Source organism: Sminthopsis crassicaudata, chromosome 4, assembly GCF_048593235.1.
Source record: "Sminthopsis crassicaudata isolate SCR6 chromosome 4, ASM4859323v1, whole genome shotgun sequence".
NCBI classification, from domain to species: domain Eukaryota; kingdom Metazoa; phylum Chordata; class Mammalia; order Dasyuromorphia; family Dasyuridae; genus Sminthopsis; species Sminthopsis crassicaudata.
Window position 1 is genome coordinate 51,203,791 of NC_133620.1, and position 13,253 is coordinate 51,217,043.

Below are 13,253 nucleotides of genomic sequence, written 5' to 3' on the forward strand. Positions count from 1 at the left end.
TTCTTTTTGTTCGTTGTGGTTTTGGTAGGGTGGGAGAAAGAATAGTCAAAGAGATACACTAAGAAAATAAAGAATAGGTAGGTAGGTAGGTAGGGTAAAAAAAAAGTTAAGTATTAAAAATGGGGGTTGATACTAGCTGAACAAGACAGTGTTTACACATGTTATGGCTTTACTTAAGTAGAATCCTATGTGAGAGACATATTTTTGCCCAATTGTCTGGGAGCAGAAACTTTCCAGCAGTTACCAAATAAGGAAATGTTGAAGAAGCCAGATATGTCCAGGGACTCATTATTCTACTTGGTGTTTTATTCCTAAATACTTTCAAGAAGTTGAGGTGGGAAGAAACTGGGAGTAAGTAATGATTTACCCCTATCTTCATGTTTTGGCAGACTGGTGCTTAGCAGAAGGGTCTCACATAGCAGCTTTCTCAAATTTTAATGCTACTTCTTGGCAGGGAGGTGACATAAGGTGATGGAAGAAAGAAGGATGAAGATAGAAAAAAAAACTGGTTTCATTTCCCCTTCCTCCCATCAGGTTTTACATTGGGGTTCAATCTAGTTCAAAGATCTGTGTATTTAGGTTTTTTAAAAAAAATGTTTCAATGATTATATAGTTCAATATAATTGTTTTCCTGTGTGAGAGTTTGAGCTTAATTTTATGCATTTAAAATAATTATTCTAAGGAGTTCATGGGCATTACCACACTGCTAAAGGGGTTTATGACACAGAAAAAATGTTGTTTCCTTGGTCAAGATGTTTAACATCTCTTTCATCTTTAACTTATCTTAAAACAAGAGGAAAACAAAAATGGACAAACTGGCTCTCTGTTGGAAGAAACCGGTGTGTGGCTCTGCTTCCATTACAACACTATTAATGTGCTAACTATAGGCATTATGCTTGCAGTTGGTTTCTAAGCAGTGGTGATGAATTGACTTGAGTTGGCCATACTTCTTGCCTTAGTCCAAGAATCTCAGAGTTGCAAGATACCTTAGTGTCCAGTTTGGGCCAGAATAGTAATTCATTTTAATTTTTTTTAAAATAGTATTTTCCCAATTATCTGTAAATACAGCTTTCAACATATATCTTTCATAAGATTTTAAGTTTCAATTTTTTCTCCTTCTCTTTCTTCCTTTAACTCCTAAGATGGCAAGCAATCTGATAGAGGTTATACATGTACAATCATATTAAACAAGGATTTACCTACATTTTGCAGTTGAGAATCAGAGGCAGGTTTTGTTCAGGTTTTTCTGCCTTGGAGTTTATTGGAGGGTTGTTGTGAGAACCAATGTAAAAATTTTGAGATTATATATAAATACCAATTATATTACAGGTATAGTTTTAAGGAAGAATTTTATTTCTTGTCTTAAGTTTAAATTTGTCTTTTTGAAACCCCCCTTCACCAATTACTTCTAATTTTGCCCCCTAGGAAAGAAACTAACCAAATCAGTTTTCTGAAGAACAGAATTTCAAAGACAACAAACAGTTCTCATGTTCTTTCCTTATCTCTTCCCTTTTTAGGGGCTAAAGAACCCAAGTTCCTTCAAATTATCCTTGCACAATATGATCTTGATTCCCTGGATACCATCCTTTAGAACTGCTATGGCTAATCAATGTCATTCTTAAAATATGGCACCTGTAACTGATCACACAGTACTCCAGATATGCTTGACAGGGTAGTACATGATTAAAATCCCTATTACTTGTGTATGTTGGGTTTCTCTTAATGTAGTCTATGAAAGCATTAGTTTTATTTTATTTATTTTTATTGTCTTATTGTGCCATTGACATTATTGACTCACACTTAGTTTGCAGGCCTCAAAGTACTTTGATCTTTTGAATACTAAGTATAAATAACTAGCTATAACTTCATGGATATTTATCTATCTATTTACAAGTACTATATATACAGATATCTAAATATAGGTATGAATGTTGATACTGATAATGCTATTTATCTATCTATTTATAAGTACTATAGATAACAGATATCAAAATATACGTATGAATGTTGATAGTAATAGCTCCATTTATCTGACACAGATATCTAAATATAAGGATGGATGTCCATCTTTTACAACATCTAAACATAATTCCCTCACTTTATACTGGTGAAATTAACCTTTTGAACCTACATGCAAAACTTTACATTGATTTCCATTATAATTCATGAGGGATGAAAATTAATCCATGCCTGACAGTTTGAGAAAAATTTATTGGCTTGCTGTAAAATACTGAGATTTGATTTGGTACTTTAGAATTTTCAGGAGGTTCGAAGGCAATTGTCTTCTCATCTGGATGTCTTGTATATGAACCTAAGCTACCTCCAATTTTGTAAAGGTAGTAAATGAATACAAAGTCTAATGCATACATAGTGAAGGCAGGATAAACCCAGGGATGAGATCCACAGTCTGTGACAAAGGGCTTGCTTTGTGTGGATGAGTGGACTAATGTTTTTGTAAGGCAAAATTCAATTATAATTCAATTCATTTCCACAAATGTTGATTAAGTTCTTACTCTGAGCAAGACATTGTAAAGAATAGGCACCAGGATGATCTAGTCATCCAGATCCCAGCTTCTTAAACTGTGGGTCATGATCCCAATATGGGGTTTCATAATTGAATGTGTGGGTTGCAAAATTGTGCTTTATTTTTAGTAAATGTTTGATTTGCATATCTCTTTTATATACCTCTGTACCCTATGATCATGTAAAACTTTCTTGGACCAAAAGGGTCTTATTGTCTTATTATGGAATGGGAAAAGTTTAAGATCTAGATCTAAATGATGGGAAGAAAAAAAGTATCTACAATAAACATTTTCAAGACAGCTAGTGTTAAAGTGAGGAATATAGGCCATGGTTGTACAACTGAATGAACTAATTGGTCTACTGGGCCTCATACAAACCCATAACTTTCTTCTCACCATCAGTACCAGTCCAGATTATATAGTGGCAGTAAGATAAAGAAGAGTTGCCTTCAGTTTTTCTTTCCCCAAGAAATGATCACTGGCTTTGGATGATCAGGGCTGGAATATTTTAATAAAAGATAAGTACAGGTGGGGGTCTGATACATATAAAAGCTAAGTGTGGGTAAGATAGACTTTGTGGGAATCTTGTCACAATGCTAAAGACCCCTCAAAACTATAGTCTCCCCCTTATATTCCCACCTGCCTGTCTGGGATCTACTCTGCCTCATAGAGAGAAATAAACGGCTGTCTCTGCAAAGCTTGGTTTCTGACAGATGAGACTGTGAGCAATGGAAATCATCCCCTTTATCTCCAAGCATGAAAAGCATCCACACCAAGGTGGAATCTTGGATTCCAGATGTGAGGCTGCCTGCATCATTTTATTCAGGACACACCGCAGGCCACTGGAGTGCCCGCGATCTCCTCCTTTCTCATCTCTGACTTGTTCTTACTTCTGTATCTTCCTCCACTTCCCTCTTCCCTGGGCCTTTCCCCTACCTCCTTTTTTCTCTGCCTGTCCTGACTCAGACCCTCTTATTTCCCAACCCCCCCCCCATGTGATTCTTGCTGTGACAGCAGTTCCCATCACTCACTACCCTCATGTTGCCGCCTTATCTTCGCACTCTGGGGTTGATAAATATGTACTTGCAGCTTGAAAGAGACTGGTGAAATCACTGGAGACTTCTCAGAGTGGAAAGATCAGCTCTTTGCAAATGCTGCCTAACTGAGAACAGCTTGAAAAACAAGTTCTGTGGAAAAAAGAAGGGGGATGGGAAAGGGTAACTGTCCAGAAAACTTGGGAGGAATAAGATGGAAGAGAGGGCTGGGAGAAGGACTAAATAGTGGGGAGGACTGGGAAGGAGATAACAACAAACTGGCTCACTGGAATCCCAGGCTTCCAAGGAGAAAAAATCTTGTCAAGATAGATGCCAAGAATACAGAACTTGAAATTGTCCAACAAAGACCTCACTAAAAACTTGCCACAAAGAAAGAATGGAAGATGCAGACAGAGAATTCAGACAATGCTGACGCTGGCTAATTTGGTCTGGTCTAGGTGGATTTGGGCTTTCTCAACTACAAGAGGAGGTGGGAATAGCTGGCCTCTAAGATCTCTTCTAGTTCTAAATCTAAGACTTCTTTCAAAAAACTAATTATATAACAAAGAAAATTGGTTTAATATATTCAAGTTAGCATTTTTGTTGGTTTGGAATTTTTTTTAAATTGGAGTTGTGATTTCAGTTGAATAGATTACTCTTTATACAGAACTTCCTCTCCATAGTGAATATAAGTAAGTTATCTGTAATGTATTGTTTTAGGACATTTTCTGTCAGGAAAAGATTAGATGACTTGTACAAAATCACAAATCTAGAAGATATCAGAGGCAGCTAGATAAAGTAATCCATAGAGGGCTGGACTTTTTATCAGGAACTAGAGTTCAAATTCTGCCTCAGACATTCTGCAGTTCTGTGATCCTGAGCAAATCACTTAACCTATTTGTATCCCAGTTTCCTCTGCTGTGATGTGGTGATAATAATAGTACCTACCTCAACGGGTTGTTGTGAGGACCAAAAAAGATAATATTTGTAAAGTTCTTAGTATAGTGTCTGACACATAGTAGGCACTTAAACACTTACTTCTTCCATCCTTCCTTCTCATTATTTTCATTCTTTCCTTCCTTTTTTTTTCTGCCTTCCTCTCTCTTTTTTTCTCTTCCTTCCTTCCTTCCTTCCTTCCTTCCTTTCTTCCTTCCTTCCTTCCTTCCTTCCTTCCTTCCTTCCTTCCTTCCTTCCTTCCTTCTTTCCTTCCTTCTTTCCTTCCTTCTTTTTTTCTTTCCTTCTTGTTCTTCTTGTTCTTGCCCTTCTTGTTCTTTATCTTCTTGTTCTTCCTTACTTTTTTACTTTCTTCCTTCCTTTTTCCCCTCCTTTCTCCTTCCTTCCATTCCTTCCTCCCTCCCTTTCTCCTTTCCTTTCTTCTTCCTCTTTCCCTTGCTCCCTTCCTTCTTTTCTTTTTTCCTTCCTTCCTTCTTTCCTGACTTCATTGTCTTTAACTGCCTCTTGAGCACATTATTTGAATGCAAAATGATATTATTTAAGACTAAATAAATCTGTTCTATTCACTAAAATAGAAGAGGAATCAGGCTTCTATAAGGCAATACTATTAATCATTTAAGTTATGAACTTAGAAGTAATATATCTGTAGTCTTATTTAAATTGTCTATAACTCAATTTTCCCCCTAAGACTGAACTTTTCCCATTGGCTGTCTGAATCAGCAAGCTTTATTCTCTTTGAATTTGTGCCAGGAATTGAGGGGTTATACTGGAAGAAAACTCATCTTCTGAGAGTTGCTGTGAGAGGTCATTGGTTTGGTCCCTGGTTGGAAACATTTTGGACAGCCAGGCTCACACTGCTGGCCCAAAAGGCTTTCTAAAAGTGTTTTGATATTTCTTGAGAATTCAACCCTTTGCCCTGCTTCCCCTCTGCATGTCAGAGAACAAAGAGAGAGTGAAGAGGAAGCTCGACAAATGGTTGCAGTGATTTTCTCACATTTTTATCTGCTTTTATAAGAGTGAAGGGGTTTCTCCTGGTATATATTTTGGCAAATCCTCTTTAGGAGCCCTGCCTCCCTTTCTAGTAAAGGGAGGAACTGACAGGGTATGGTCGAGAAAGATCCCCAAGTTAACATCACTGTCACAGATGCCCTGATCTCTGAATCTTGCTAGTGGTTCCTGACCTAGAAAGGGCTGATTTCTCCAATAGACAGCTTCCTAATCCTCACAACAGATAGAATGACCTATTTATTATTTCTCTGAAGTTCTCTATTGATTCCTACCTGTTGTCCTGGGCCAGTAATGTGCTATATAGCATCATATACTTTCAAATGTGATTGTTCTCAGCTATACCCGGGTCACTGCTGAGATAAACATCAACTTCATAGCTCAGAGCCCTCACCAATATATCTTATTATAGCATAGCAAACTAATGGGCCCAAATCAAAGCAAAATATATGTAATGAATCAACATATATCAGAATAACAGCCAGGTATTTAACCAGGTGTTAAGCACTCTGGGTGTCATTAATAAATATCTGCCACTACTACACATCTCCCAATAGAACTAATTGTGTTCCAATCAATGTTTCTATCATCCCAATTCAATAGGAGAGGGACACATCTGCTCATTCACAGCAAGATAGTAGAGAAACTCATTTCAGTAGCAATTTGGGGGGATTGCTGGCTTTTCATTTTGGCAACTAGAAAGCATTAATGATACCAACATTGACTTCTCTTGGCACATGAGATTGAATCTAAGGTGCAGAGATCTCTTTGGCACTATAGTTGCTTCTACCACCTGGATAATTCCTAGTACATTATAGATGAATCTGCCATTTTTCCTCATTTCTGTCATATCCCTCACTTTTTTCCAATCTTAGCTAGCTTTTAAAGACTTCTCAGCATTTTCAAATGGAAGCATACAAACTCAATCAGCAGAGTCTATACTGAATGATGATATCATGCCATAGGACTCACACGGGCTTCTGGGAGGTTTGATCTAAAGAAAATATATTTCTATGAGAGGGCTGTTTCAGTTCCATGAATTATTATAATAGGAGTAATACTTTCATACTTAGCTCTTAACTTTGGAATAAATGAAATTTTCTGTCTGAGATGACTATAATTTAATAAATATTGTTTAATTAAAATATCTTTTATGTGCCATACACAGTGTAGTCACTAGGGAGAGGGGATTTTACAATAACTAAATAAAATATAATTTAAGCACATAGAGACTACTGACTACTATAGGGAACTAGGGAAGATTTCACAGAGGAGTTTACACCTACACTGGGTATTTAAAGGGAACAAGAACAAGCATTTATCAGATACTTTCTATGTCCCAGACACTGTGCTAAGTGCTTTTTAAAATATTATGTTATTTGATCCTTATAACAACCCTGTGAAGTAGGTGCAATTATTATCTGTGTTTTAAAGGAAAGGAAACTGAGACACACAGAGGTTATGGCTTGCTTAGAGTCACAATTAGTAAGTGGCTAAGGCAAGATTTGACCTTTTCTTTCAGCTACAGGTTCACTACTCTACCAGTTAGGTGCTTTTTCTCTTGTATCCTTATTACTGACTGGTTCTCTTCCATCTTACTTCTGTCTCTGAAATATCTGATTTCTTGAATTCTAATTACTTTTTGTGATCTTGAATCATGGCCTTGTCTAGGCCACTAACTCAATGTGTTCTATAAGTCTTTCAGTCTTGTCTTGTTATTCTGTTTCTATAATCTATAAATATACCTAAAATTATGAAGATACTTTTTCTACCCTATCAAAACTAATCTAAAATGTTTGAGAATCAATCAGACATTTAGAAAAAAATTAAGGGTATCTACCTGGCTCCTAAAGTTAAAAGCAAATCTTTGTTTACCTAAATAATGGTTGGTGTTTCAACTGAAAAAAGGACCAGTTGCCAAAGTCCAGAGGACCCACGACAGGGAAATTCCCTCCAATGCTTCATACAAGATATTTATATGTAACATATTTTTGGAAAATATATCTGGTCACTAAAAGATTAGTGGCATATTCATGGCCACATATTTTGTTAAGATCAGAGGCAATAATTCTCCAATAGTCAAAGGATATAAACAAACAATTTTCAGATGAAGAAATTAAAACCATTTCTAATCATATGAGAAGGTGCTCTAAATCACTATTGATCAGAGAAATTCAAATCAAGACAACTCTGAGATAATACTACACACCTGTCAGATTGGCTAAGCTGACAGAAAAAAATAATGAAAGAAAAAATGAAGAAAAAGAAGAAATGACCAGATGGTAACTCATAGTATCGTATCAAACCTAGGGAATAAAAAGGCTATTTTATATCTGAAACCCCAATTTATAACAGAGACATTAAGGGAATGATGGTAACTCCAATAAAAGATAATTAAACAGATGAAAATTAGTTTAAAAAAGACTGAGAGAATAAATTATCATAACTCTCCCATACTTACCTCCAAACAACCATAAAATAGCAACCCTCCCCCACCAAAAATAATTCTGAAACAATATAACTTGAAAAAAGATTTATGGAGCAAAACCATATTTTATTCCAAGAAACATGGAAGATGGGCAGGAAAGGTCTGTACCATTTGGGTAAAAGGGGAAGACATTCAAATATAGGAAGCATCCTAATAATTCATCAGCAAATATCACCTCAACAAATGAACAAGCTATTCTTTATCCAGTTCAAAGAATCAGACAAATACCAACACCAGAATTCCTTATGTGCCTCAGCATAATCAGGAGAATGGCAGACTCCAGCCCCTAAAATGACCATGTGCTTCAGCATAACCCTCTCAAATTTTCCTTCCCATATTGTCTGTTTCTTGTTTGTTCTTGGTTCTTGAAGAATACTATGACATCAAGAAGGTGATGTCAATTCTGGCATCAGACAAAGTGAATTGAATTTGAATGAGGGAGAGCTTTCCAAAGTCACCATCCTCATTTTCTTCTCAAGTGCCATTGGGTCCAATGGCAATATATAGATCAGGAAGACTGGACATGACCCTGAATGCAGTGTGAAGCCTTCACATTCTTAGGTCTTTCCCAGCCCTCAGTCTGACTAAGTAACACACATTCAATAATTAAGTTTAGATAAGAAATGAGGCAAAGAATGGCCTTTTTTAATAAGTCAAAAATAAACAAATAAACAACTGTGATAGCAAAAATCAGTCTGGTAAGGGAAGTCCCTCAGAATTTCTAACCAAAACAGGAATAATTGCTATTTATAATAGCTCTGCTTTATCATTGTCCAAACAGTCCCTGGCAAATAGGCACTCTCCAGCAGCCAAACCTCCATTCATATCCTTCAGCATAGTCCTAGGCAAACAGATAGACATCAAACTTACTGGTACCTTAGCAAAAATGAAGCAGCCAGTGGCTGGAGTACCATGTGCTTTATGTAACCTCAGAGAATAGCAGGGAATACCCCCATGGACTTCAGCACATGATAGATACCAGCACTAGGACCTTGATTCAATACCAGGTAAGATGCCAGATCCCTTCCATGGCCTTCTGTAGTGCCAGTCATACTCCACACCTCAAGTTAATGTAGTGCCAGACATGAAGGATGTCCCTGAGCTTCAAAGCAACATCAGTTCAGTTCCAGGTAAATAGTCAGGGCCTGAAGTCTCTGACACAATAAGCCTTTTTCCTCCAGGAGCAGAACTCAAATTCAAATAATAGCAAAAATGCCAAAATGATGAACAAAACACAACAAATAAAGAATCTCACCATAGAAAATTATTGTAATGTCAGGAAGAATCAAGACACAGACTTAGAAGTGTATAACAATATCAAAACACCTGTGGGCAAAGCCACAAACAAAAATGGGAAATCATCTCAATCCCAGAAAGGGCTTATGGAAGAAGTCAGAAAGGAGTTTAAAATCATATAAGTAAAAGAAAAATTGGGAAAAGAAATGAGAATGATGCAAGAGAAGGAAAAAAAAGTCAACAGATTGGGAAAAAAAAGAAAACAACTGCTAAAAAATGTAGATTTGGCCAGATGAAAAATGAGATGCAAAATTTCCTGAAGAAAACAAGTCATTAAAAATACAATTAATCAAAAAGAAAGTACAAAAGCTAACTGGGAAAAAAACCCCAATTCCTTAAAATTTAGAATCAGAAAAGTGGAGACTAATATCTCTATAAGATATCAAGAACCACTTAAGAAAATTCAAAAGAATGAAAAAATAGAAGAAAATATTAAACACTTTATGGAGAGAAAAAAAAAAACTGACCTGAAAAATAGATCCAGGAGAGGCAGTATCAAAATGATTAGACTACCTAAAAGCCATAAGCAAAAAGAGAACCTGAACAACATCTTTTAAAAAATCATCAAGGTAAACTTCCTTCTTATCCTAGAAGCAGATATCAAAATGCACATTGAAAGAATCCACTGATCACCTCAGGAAAGATTCCCACCCCCCAAAAAAAAACTCTCCCAAAAACATTATTATCAAATTTCAAAACTATCAGAGTAAGGGGAAAAAATTGCAAGTAGACAGGGAAAAAAATTCAAATATCAAGGAGCCATAGTCAGGATTATACTTAGCAGCTGAAAAATTAAAGGATCAGAGGTATTGGAGATGATATTCCAGAGGAAAAGAAACTAGGACTAAAACCAGGAAACACCTGCCTAGCAAAATTAAGCATAACACTTCAAGGGAGAAATGGTCATTCAATGAAATAGAAGGCTTGTTTCAAGCCTTCATAAAATTAAGACCAGAATTCAACAACAATAAAAATTGATCTCCAATATTATGTCAAAATACTATTAGGAGATACTCTATTTTCCAGAAGTAAGGCACAGTGAGCAAGCTGTGCCCTGAGCTCAGCACAACAACAATCCTTTGTACTCACCTTTTGGAACTGATAGTACCTGAACTCTAGGAAGAACCTTTCTATGAGCAGACTTTTTGTCACTAGACAAAGCTGCCTCATTGTAGGCTGTTGTGCCTCAATACTATTCCCAATAATACATTGTTTGACTCTTTATTTAGCCACAAGCATATAAATCAACATTCAGCCACACTCAAACAAGTCCCCTCACTAGAGATGCGGCTCCAGCACATGGGTCTAATCTACTCTCCTTGCTTACAAGTCATTCCATTTACTTTCAAATTAAACTCTTGTTTGAGTACTGACTCTCTTGTCTCTAGATTGTTATGTTTGTCTCTGGTCATTCATGAGTTAGAAGCCAGTTAAATCTGGTTAACATTCATTGGTGTCAGAAATGGGATTAGACAAGGAACCAGGTCATTGTACTCTCTGGTTCCAGTGGGAATGAACTAAGTGCCACCAGAGATTTATTTCTTCAGAGTCTGATCTCCTTCCTCATCTGGTGAATACTGTACCCTTCTTCCTGCAGCAAAACCAATGCAACTAGATTAAAAACAAAGCAGAAAGCTGAGAGAGAATCTTTCCAAAAGGTGTTTGATAAAGGCTGAATTTCTCAAATATATAGAGAACAAAGCATTCCCCAATTGATAAATAGTCAAATGATATGAAGAGGAAGTTTTCAGTTATAGAAATCATAGCTATCAACAGACGTATGACAAAGTGATTTGAATGTTTTTTTATTAGAAAATTTCAAATTTAAACAAGTCTGAAGTACTACCTCATCTCTATCAGGTTGACTAAGATCTTTGACAAAAAAAGGAAAATGACAAATGCTATAAGAGATGTGGAAAAATTGGGACACTAATGCATTGTTGATAGCATTGCAAACTTATCCAACCATTCTAGAGAACAATTTGGGTTGCTAAAGGCAGCCAAACTGTGCATATCTTTTAATCAAGCCATATCTCTACTACAGTGTATCACAAAGAGATCATAAAAAAATGAAACTAACATTCTTAACAAAATACCTATAGACATGAATGACATTATTATATGTTATATAGTGTATAATATATAAAATATATTTGAAAACATGTATCAAGCTAAGAATTTCCTTTGATACTGCATTTGCTTGAGAGAGCCTATTAAATTTATTTGCCTTTTCTCTCTGTCTCTGCTTTTTAATTCTTTCTCTCAGTGGAATTCAACCCAACAGGTATTCTAGTAGCCATTGCCAACTAAAATCCCTAGGTGAAAAATAATAGCAGATTGATTCTCCATGGACCAATAAGAAAGTTTATTAATGAAAGTTACTAGGAATTATTGTCAATAGTAGCATTTAGTGATTATAATTATTTATATAACTAGTATTCATATAATGCTTTAAAGTTTGGGAAGTGCTATCAAAATGATACCTCATTTTATTCTCAAATCAATCCTGACAGCAGATAATCTTGTTACCCCAGTTTTACAGATGAGGAAACTGAGCTGAAAGTAGTTAAATAACATCCAGAGAAATTAAATCCTTGTGGCTAGATTTGAATTCAGCTTTTCTTAATTCCAACTTCACAATAGTACAGGGTAAATTTAATTATAAAAATTTCAGAATTATAGAATGTAGAAGTTAGAATATAGAGCTCCAATTATGTTATTTTTCCCTTTTGGAGGGAAGCAATTAGGGTTAAGTGACTTCTTTAGGATCACACAGCTAGTAAGTGTCTGAGGTCAAATTTGAATTCAGCTCTTCCTCACTATAGGGCCTCTATTCACTGCGCTACCTAACTGCCCTTCTCCTAAATCAGATTAAAATGTAATTGGGAAGTATTTGACAAAATAAAATAGAACATAGATGTTAATATGTGATTTTCTATGCAGCTTGGAGATATTTGTGTATGATTTAGTGATTTTCACTTCAATTTGAGTTTGATGCTACTATTCTGCAACAGATTTAATCTTTGTTTAAAGACCTCCATTGAGGGAAAAACCGGTAGTTCCCAAGATACTCGTTTCTACTTTAGAGATAACTACTTTTAGGCTATCTTTTTCCATAAACCAAACTGAATTCTATTTTTCTGAAATTTTCATCCACTACTTTTATCTCTCACCTTTTTGGGGTAAATGGCAGAATTTGGGGTAAGGGAGAAGAAATAAATAAAGAAGGACAAATCTAATCTTCCTTGAAAGTGCTTTAAATACTTGAAAACAGGTATCACATCTCTTTCCCCCTTCCCACTCAGAATCTTTTTGTCAGACTAAATATCCACAAGATCTTTCAAATGTTTCTACTATTACATGCTCTCAGGGCCCTACATTTCTTGATTGTCTTTATCTGCATGATTTCTAAATTATTGATGTCTTTTTGTTGTTTGCTAAAGCAATAGGAATTAAGGGACTGGTCACACAGCCAAGAAGTGTTAAGTGTCTAAGACCAGATCTGAGCTCAAGTCCTCCTGACTTCAGGGATAATACTCTATCCACTGTACCACCTAGCTGCCACTATTGATGTCCTTTCTAAAACAATTCTGATGTCAAATCATTAATGACTTGAGTCATTATACATATACCTATGTTTTATGTACATATACATAAGGTTTACCAACCTTATCAAAAAGCAAATTTATTTTTTATTAAAGCTTTTTATTTACAAAACATATGCATGGGTAATTTTTTCTTCATTGACCCTTGCAAAACTTTCTGTTCCAAATTTTCCCCTACTTCCCTCCACCTCCCTTCCCCAGATGGCAGGTAGTCTAATACATGTTAAATATATTAAAATATATGTTAAATCCAATATATTTATACATATTTATAGTTATCTTGCTATAAAATAAATATCAGATCAAGAAGGAAGAAAAAAACTGTGAAAGAAAACAAAATGCAAGCAAA

At 35.7% G+C, this 13,253-nt stretch overlaps 1 long non-coding RNA gene across 1 annotated transcript in view; it reads left to right on the top strand.

The window, feature by feature from the left end:
* The first annotated feature begins 244 nt into the window (after positions 1–244).
* LOC141541890 (uncharacterized) overlaps positions 245–13,253 on the top strand; it is a 33,526-nt gene continuing 20,517 nt past the window's right edge. Inside the window, exon 1 of the long non-coding RNA XR_012481932.1 lies at positions 245–351. This is a non-coding gene — a long non-coding RNA (uncharacterized LOC141541890). The remainder of the gene's footprint in view (positions 352–13,253) is intronic.